The sequence below is a fragment of the Myotis myotis genome, unplaced genomic scaffold, assembly GCF_014108235.1.
Source record: "Myotis myotis isolate mMyoMyo1 unplaced genomic scaffold, mMyoMyo1.p scaffold_m19_p_11, whole genome shotgun sequence".
Classification (NCBI taxonomy): Eukaryota; Metazoa; Chordata; class Mammalia; order Chiroptera; family Vespertilionidae; genus Myotis; species Myotis myotis.
Window position 1 is genome coordinate 76,314,971 of NW_023416315.1, and position 8,924 is coordinate 76,323,894.

Sequence of the window (8,924 nt, forward strand, 5' to 3'; positions counted from 1 at the left end):
CAGGGTTTTCTTTTTGTAATTAACTTCTAGTTTCATACCATATGGTTTCAATCTTCTTGAATTTATTGAGACTTGTTTTGTCTTTCAACATGTGATCTATTCTAGAAAATGTGCCATGTGCACTCGAAAAGAATATATATTATGCTGATTTTAAAATGCTCTGAAGATATCAATTAAATTCATCTTATATGGTGTGTAAATTAAGACCTCTATTTCCTTCTAGATTTCAAACTGGAAAAATCTACCCATTGATGTCAATGGTGTGATAAAATCCTCTACTATGACTTTTTACTGTCAGTCTCTCCCTTGATATCCATCGAGATTTGCTTTATGTGTTTAGCTGCTCCTAAATTGGGTACATAAATGCTCCCTTACAGCCCGAACGAAGCCAGGACTGTGAGGGAAGCCCGGGTCTCGGGTGCGAGATGGAAGCTGGTGCCTGCAGCCAGGGGAAGGAAGGCCTACTCTTGCACAGATTTTGTGCTTTGGGCCTCTAGTATGCATATAAGTTCCCTGGTTAATCTCTCCCCACCCACTCTCCAACCCCCACCTTCCCTCTGAAATTCCTCAGTCTGTTCCATGGTTCTATATATCTGGATCTATTTTGTTCATCTGTTTACTCGGTTCATTAGATTCCACATATCAGTGAGATCATGTGATACTTATCTTTGACTGGCTTATTTCACTTAGCATAATACTCTCTAGGTTCATCCATGCTGTTGCAAATGGTAAGAGTTCTTTCTTTTTTACAGCCATGTAGTATTTCATTGTATAAATGTGCCACAGCTTGTTTTATCCACTCATTTGCTGATGGGCACTTGGGCTGTTTCCAAATCTTAGCTATTATAAATTGTGCTGCTATGGACATAGGGGTGCATACATTATTTCTGATTGGTGTTTCAAGTTTCTTAGGATATATTCCTAGAAGTGAGATCACTAAGTCATATGGCAGTTCCATTTTTTATTTTTTTAGGAAACTCCACACTGTTTTCCATAGTGGCTGTACCAGTCTGCATTCCCACCAGCAGTGCATGAGGGTTCCCTTTTATCCACATCCTCACCAACACTTGTCATTTGTTGATTTGTTGATGATAGCCATCCTCACAGGTAGGAGGTGATAATTTGTATCTCTTGGATGATCAGTGACTTTGAGCATTTTTTCGTATGTCTCGTGGCCACCTGTATGTCCATTTGGAGAAGTATCTATTTAGGTCCTTTACCCATTTTTTAATTGGATTTTCATCCTTTTGTTAAGTTGTACGAGTTCCTTATATGTTTTGAAAATTATCCCTTTATCAGATGTATCACTGGCAAAAATGTTCTCTCCTGCAGTGGGCTCTCTTTTCATTTTGTTGATGGTTTCTTTTGCTGTGCAGCAGCTTTTAATTTTGATGTAATTCTATTTGTTTATTTTCTCCTTAGTTTCCTTTGCCCTCGGAGATGTACTGATAAACATTGCTAAGTAGAAATATGAAGTATATGCTTACACATTTAAAAATAAAAAGAGAATGGAAGCAACTTTATTATTTCCCAAATAATGCAGGTAAAGTTTTGAGAAAAATCCTGAATATTCAAATAGAATTTTTGTTTTTTCTTCACAAGAGAAACCTAAAATCATGTTGGTGTGTCTTTAAGAAAGTTCCACCAGCATGGAAGTAGTGGTTACTATAGAGAGCTGTTTCCATGGATTATGCTTTTAAATCTAATGTACATAATGAGTCAAGAGATGTTAAGACTATACAATCATCAAAAAAAATAAATAAATAAAATATGATGGCTTTCTAATACCTGAAATTTGAAACACAAGTATAAAAAGATCTTTCCAGCCCCTTTTATATCAAATAGCAAATCAACTTTCTCTAATTCAAACCTTGAACTTGAGATGTAAAATATGACTTAATATTCTATTATTTTTTAAATAAATATTCTTTTAGTTTTAAGTCAAAGCAAAGGTATGTACCAGGAATAAGAAAAAAAAACTGTACAATCATTCATTAAAAGAGAATTTTCAAATTTTGCAGTGAATTAAAGCTTAACTATAATATATTTAGATTTTTTTCATTTAAATTCATCATATCAGTTGAGCACAGCCTTACTTCTCTGCCCATCTTTTCTTCCCTGTGAATGAGTTGGTAAGAAGAATGTCACATCATCCATTCTGATTAGCCAGCAGAAAAGCAATGTGGAAACTGATTTAAAGTCTCTACCACTAGGGATGTCAAAAAAGATGTTACTTCCTACAGGATGACAGCACTGGGCCTGAGATGTCAAACATAATTAAAATTTTTATTTTCAAATGCATTCCTCCGTTTATACATACTAAAAGTACGTCTTACCTTTCAAACTTATAGAGTGCTGTGCTCTGCAAAATGGGAGAGAATTTATTATAGTTTAGACTCCATTTAAGAACAAAATCATTTCATCAATTAGTACCCTGCAGTTTCCTTCAGGATTTGGCATGAACGACTGGCATTTCATTAAAATGTTCTGACAACTGAGAAACAGTGATTCTAGCAGCACTGATTTCTCTCACTTTCCTGCCTATGACTATCAAGGTTCTCCCCTACCCCCAGTGGGTTATCCAAATTAGAGAATAAATTAAGGTGTCTTTCTCTTTATAATGACATCACTCATTTCATTTTTTGAAAGGGAAGAGGGTCAGAAGGTGCATGCTACTTACGCATACTTACTTATTATTTACTAAGTTTTCCCCCAAAGTCTTTTCTTTGAAAACATGAGTAATAAAATGCCTGGAGGAAAAACAAACAAACAAAAACCAGTCTCTCTACCTTTTTATGACATGCACTCAGAATAGACTGAAAGTGCAGAACTCACCATATACTTTAGAGAACATCACCATGGATTTGTGTGCAGGAAGGGAAAACAAGGCATTTCAAAAGCATGGATCCTCCAAAAAGGTCCTCTGCCTCCATATCCCTAAAGTATAATCAGTGGAGCCCTGACCCACCCCCAACTGCAGCCATGCCCCTTATAACTAGCCTTGGAATGTATATACTAGTAGCTGGTCATTCACAGTATTTATTCCTTTTCTGTCATGAATTTCTAATTGTATTTCCTTGTGGTCAGAATATATACTTGTATTCTTTCCAATCTAAAATACTTATTTTTTTGTTGTTGTTGCCTAATATCTGGTGGTTTTGTAAATGTTTCATAGCACTTAAAATTACTATTTGGTTTCTCTTTAAAAGGCACTAAGTATGGGACATTCCATTAATGAAAATTATTTATAATTGTTCAATGCATTTGGTATATTTTAAAAATCTTTTTGCTCTGGCAAACCCAAATTACTGAAGTAATATAGCTCTCTACAAATGAGAATGAAAGTGTTACTGTGATATACACAAAAGCTACATAAGGACAAAAATATTAATGCTAAAAAGATGGGGAGTTTAAAAAGACATTTGCTAATGTGTCATCTTTTATAGAAGTATGTCAATATGTATCATTTTATTTCTCAAGCTGTAAAATAAAGATATTTACATTAATGGATATAATTACTAGTCCATCTAAAAATATGCTACAGTATATACTTTCAAGCTACTGAGATGTGTGGAGAAGTTGGGAGGGAACATAAAGGAAACAGATGTCATACAGCAACAGAACACAGCAAGAAAGCCAAAAACATGATCATACAAAAGTAAATACTAATACAACAGAATTAAGTACAATGTCTATCATAGAAATGAAGGTGAGATTGAAACCACTTTTTAAAATAAATTAACTCCTTAGTTGAGACAAGGTAAAAGAAAGGACTCCCAGCCATATACTCTATACAAGATAATATCTAAAACAATGTAATTCATAGATTGAATATACAAGGGTAGAAAAAAAAAGTATACAAATAAAAAGAGGCCCTGATGGGTGCGTCTCAGTTGGTTGGAGCATCCCCCACCCTCCTATACTGAAAAGTTGTGGGTTCAATTTCCCAGTCAGGGTATATGCCTAGGTTGCAGCTTCCATGGGGGGTAAGGGGACGAGGGGAGAGAGGTTCATACAGAAAGCAACTAATCAATCTCTTTCACATTGACATTTCTCTCTCTCTCTCTCTCTCTCTCTCTCTCTCTCTCTCTCTCTCTCTCTGTCTCTCTCTCATCAATGAGCATGTCCTCAGTTGAGGATTAAAAAAAAAGAGGGAGAGGGAGCAAGAGAACAAATAGAGCAATATCAATGTTGGACAGAAGTGAATGCAATATACAGAACATTAAATAGAACAAAGAGAGTTGCTCTTTTGTTGTTGTTGTTGAAGGATTCCTTGCTCAAGTAAATTTCTTAGAACAGATGGGCATTCTATTGTAGACTTTCTTGCGTATTTAAGTTTATTTTTAGGTTATCTTCACACATGAATAAAAACCTGGCTGATATTGGGGTCACCTTAGGTTACCCTTATGACTCTTTTTTAAAAATATATTTTTATTGATTTTTAGAGAGGAAGGAAGAGGGATAGAGAGATAGAAACATCGATGAGAAAGAGGAACATCCTTGATTGGCTGCCTCCTGCACACCCCTGACCAAGAATCAAACTGACAACCTCTTGGTTCCTGGGTCAATGCTCAACCACTGAGCCACACCAGCCAGGCACCTTTATGACTCTATGTATTGCTTGGTTGACTACTGATATGTAATGTCCCCAAGAGAATACTGAAGTTAGGTTGCTTTTTTTCCTAACATCTTTGACTGTGTTTCTTCTGCTTGGATACTGGATTTTTATAGCATAACTTGAGGTCCAGTGCACAAATTCATGCACAGGTAGGGTCCTGAGGAAGGTTGGGGGGAGCCAGGACACTATCAGCCCTCCGGGTGGGCAGTGGGATGCCTTTGTGGGCCCAGGATCCAGGATCCATCCCGCTGTTGTTCCCACCAGTTGTCGAGAGCCACCTGGCAGCCTTTTTTTTCTTTTGACACTTCAACTTTTTATTCCATAGTCAGAAATAGATCTACATTACCACAGAGGATGAAACCCCACTGCAAAAAGATCGAAAGCAGAAAAATAGGTAATTTCACACAATGTCCCAGTTATCAACCCAGATGGGTGCACAGGTACAATAACACATGAATGAGGGAAATCTAACAGGCTGAGGGGTTCAAGAAGAATGTCACCCTCATGGTAACAGAATCTAAGTGCTCTAGAAACAAACACCAGGCCGGCCACAGGCCTCACTTCACAGGACGGCCCTAATGTGCATGGGTGCTGGGCTCTGTGGTGGCTGTGGATCTTTCTGTGTAGTTTGTCTGTGGGCCAACTGCTCTCTTCCTTCTCATTTAGGGCGAGCAGCATGTGAGGGCAGAGTGCACTGTGGAGGAACGCAGAGGGCTGCCCGGAGCTGAGGGGAGTGGCCGGGCCCACGGGGTGAGAGGTAGACACATAAGACGCTATCTCACCCAATTGTGGGATGGGCTGGCCGGCCTTCATCTGCCTGACCCACCCAGAGAGGGACTGAGCAGGGTGTCCGCCTCTCCATTCTCCATCCTTCCATCTGTGACACCTGTCGCTCTTGCCAGGCCTCCCCCAAAGTGAGTTCAGTTCAATCCCTGAACATAAAAGGGCATGGGGTGTGTGTGTGGCAGGGGGGCACTCCACTCCAGTGCCCCCTGATTACCAGCAACAGGACCTGGTCGACAGGACCTGGTCTCAGGACGGTGGCCACAGCTGCAGAACATAGATCCGTTTCAAGAAAAGTTAGGAATGCAGACTTTCATATGAGCCCCTATTCCAAAAGGTGGCAGCTTATTCACATTGTGGCAAAGACACCTTCAGGAGTAACAGAAGTGGGTGAAGTCAGGGCCAAACCGGGCCATTTCCTCATCCAATCTCTCTGAAATGCGTGGGCAGAACCAAGTCTCAGCTCTTCGCAGGACATTTCTGCGGTTTTTTTAAGCCTAAAGGACAGTAGTCTGTCTCCATTCTTGTTCTTTGGGATTTTTCATCGTCAGATAAAAGGTTACGTACATTGGGGCCATCTTCTCAAGATACAATATTCCAGTTCCACCCATGTGACAACAACAGCGTCCCTCAGAGGGAGGGAGCCAGCAAATGGGGAGCAGGGAATTCTGAAAACCAAAGGGATGACAAAGACGCTAAGCCTTTCCTTCACACGTCTGACACCCCTCCTCAGGCGGCCTGCAGGCCCGGCATCTGCTGGAACTTTACCACTTGATGTCCCGGCTGCTGGCAGGCTGCCCTGGCCTGCTAGGTGGTGTGCAGGGCCACCTAGGCCTGGGGGGAGTCCCCCCTGCCCCAGCTTCTGCTGGTACAGCTTCTGCATGTGGGCGCTGGTCTCCAGGGGCCACACCAGGATGGAGACTTAGATGACTTCCATCTGCCACAGCAGCGCCCTGTCCCTGTCCGCACACCCGTCTTCTGCCCGGGCCTGGCTCCTGCCACTTAGGCATGCCTGGCGCAGGACAGGACCTCCACGAAGTGGCAGGGGAACTTGCCCCTCTCCAGCTTCAGGACCACTTCTGGACGTTCCGAAAGCCATAAGCAGCCACAAAGCATAGCAGAACCTCTTCGTCCTTTTCAAGGGTGACCTCCTGGAGGTCTTTGTTCCTCAAGGTGTGGCAGGTGAGCACCCCCATGTTCTTATTGAACAGCTCCTTGGCCGTGTGCCTGAGGATGTGCACCAGGTGCCCGTCGGAGCTGGCACCCTGGTGGAGCCTCACCTCCTCCTTCACGTCTCCAGAGTGTCCACGGCGACGGCGTTCATGGCCAGGTCACTTTGCTCCATTATCTGGACAATTTCACCTGAGGTTAGCACGCAGTCAGCACCCCGGGAACTATGCAAAGCTGTGGGAACATCTTCTCGAAGGGCCTCCAGTTTCTTGTCATAACTCGTGGCCAAAATGACATGGAAAATCTTGTCTGGGGACAGGTTCTGCCATCTGGCGAAGTAATCCTGCACCAGAGAGCCCATGATCTGCTGGGGAACTTGGCCGTCCAGAGGTGGGGTGTGATGGGGTGACCCAGCACACGCTCTGCATATGGACCCAGCCAGGACAGGCGGAGGTCATCATGGATAGCTGGGTCTCTTCCTCAAGGTGCTGGCAGTACCCACACAAATTCTTTCTGACTCTCCAGGATGCTAAAGTCAGCAGCTATCTTCATGTCAAAGACAGTTCACCCCAAGGCTTTTGAGGAAGCCGCAGAGCCTTCTGGATGCATCAGTGACACAGAGGCTGAATTTAGCAGCAAAATAAGGCAGAGACTGAGGACACATGGACACTGCCAGCACCTTGTGCTGAGGTATCACATTTCTTATTAAGGTTCAGAACATGGAAGAAGTTCTTGGCATTCTGCTGAGAAACTTGGACTCCTTCCTCTGTGGTCACACAACTGTCACATGCCAGACAGTCACTCAGAAATATCTTGGCATCAGCCAACTTATGGAATTCTCCCTTCTCTCCGTTCTCCTGAGCTGGACTCTGGACGTCGACTGTGGCATTTTCTTGGTCATCAGTTTGGTTTTTTTTACTACATTCCTTCCATGCGTGCAGTGATCACACTTCATCTGGAGCAGGGCGGGCGGGGGCCAGAGCACAAGACCTGGAGGAAGCAGGGGAGAGCAGTCACAGCTCCTTGCAGAACTTCTAGGAAGGGGAAATGCCAAGGTGCCCGAGGCCGAGTTCCAGGAGGCTGGCGGTGCTATAAGGATCCTGCCGGCAGCGCTGATCTGTCGGTGCCGGGCCCATTTTCTGGAGATTGATCCTGCAGGACTACTGAGGGAGGGAGTGGCTGCTGACCGGGCCGGTGGTCGTTCTGGTTGGTCACTGGCTTTTTATATATATAGATTCTGTTGATGATTTATATTATGCTAGAGGCCCAGTGCATGAAATTTGTGCACAGGGGTGGGAGGGGTCCCTCAGCCCGGTCTGCACCCTCTCGCAATCCAGGACCACTGGCTCCTAACTGCTCACCTGCCTGCCTCCCTTCTATGATCGTCCCTAACCACTCTGCCTGCCTGCCTGATTGCCCCTAACCACTCACCTGCCTGCCTGATTGCCCCTAACTGCTCGCCTGCCTGCCTGATTGCCCCTAACTGCTCACCTGCCTGCCTAATCACCCCTAACCACTCTTCCTGCCTGCCTGATTGCCCCGAACTGCTCACCTGCCTGACTGATCGCCCCGAACTGCTCACCTGCCTGACTAATCACCCCTAACCACTCGCCTGCCTACCTGATCACCCCTAAACACTCTGCCTGCCTGCCTGATTGCCCCTAACTGCTCGTCTGCCTGCCTGATCTCCCCTAACCACCTCTACCTCAGTCCCCACCGCCGCAACTTCATCCAGAAGGACATCGGAATGACATCCAGAAGGTTGTTTGGCTGTCCAGTCTAATTAGCATATTATGCTTTTATTATTATAGATACCTGATATACATTACTGCCTTTAATTCTTGGAACAACTCGATGATATTTGAGGTTCATTGCAACCCATTCAAGTGATCAGTTCTAGTATTAGTGATGGAGAAGTCAGTCTCCATGATACTTTAGATAAACTTCCCTAAATTGTTCTATTTACACAGCAATTTCTTAGTCAAATTCTAAGAAATTTTTTAAAACCCTTGCTGCTGATATAAAAGTCTTCTTGATATTGCATTTTATCAGAGTCCATAATATCAAGCTTATATCAAGGGAGGGCATATCATCCCAAGAGCAAGTTTTTATCTACCAATTAATTATTCCACAAGATTTTAATCTCTTTAAAAAAATCATGATATACTCAAACATATAAAAATTACAGTATAACAAATACCCATGTAACCACAACCCAGAATTAACAATATGCTAACAGAATTTTACTTTAAATCTTTTAAATTATTGTTAAGAAACTAATCATTCCAGATTTTAAGTCCCCTTGTACACATCCATGGTCTCTTTCTGCTCCCTCATTTCTCAGAGAATCATT

The 8,924-nt window shown here is 42.9% G+C and overlaps 1 pseudogene; it reads right to left on the reverse strand.

Annotated features, from left to right (window-relative positions):
* Positions 1 to 6,165: 6,165 nt before the first annotated feature.
* LOC118665760 lies at positions 6,166 to 7,526 on the reverse strand (annotated as a pseudogene).
* Between the last annotated feature and the right edge of the window lie 1,398 nt (positions 7,527 to 8,924).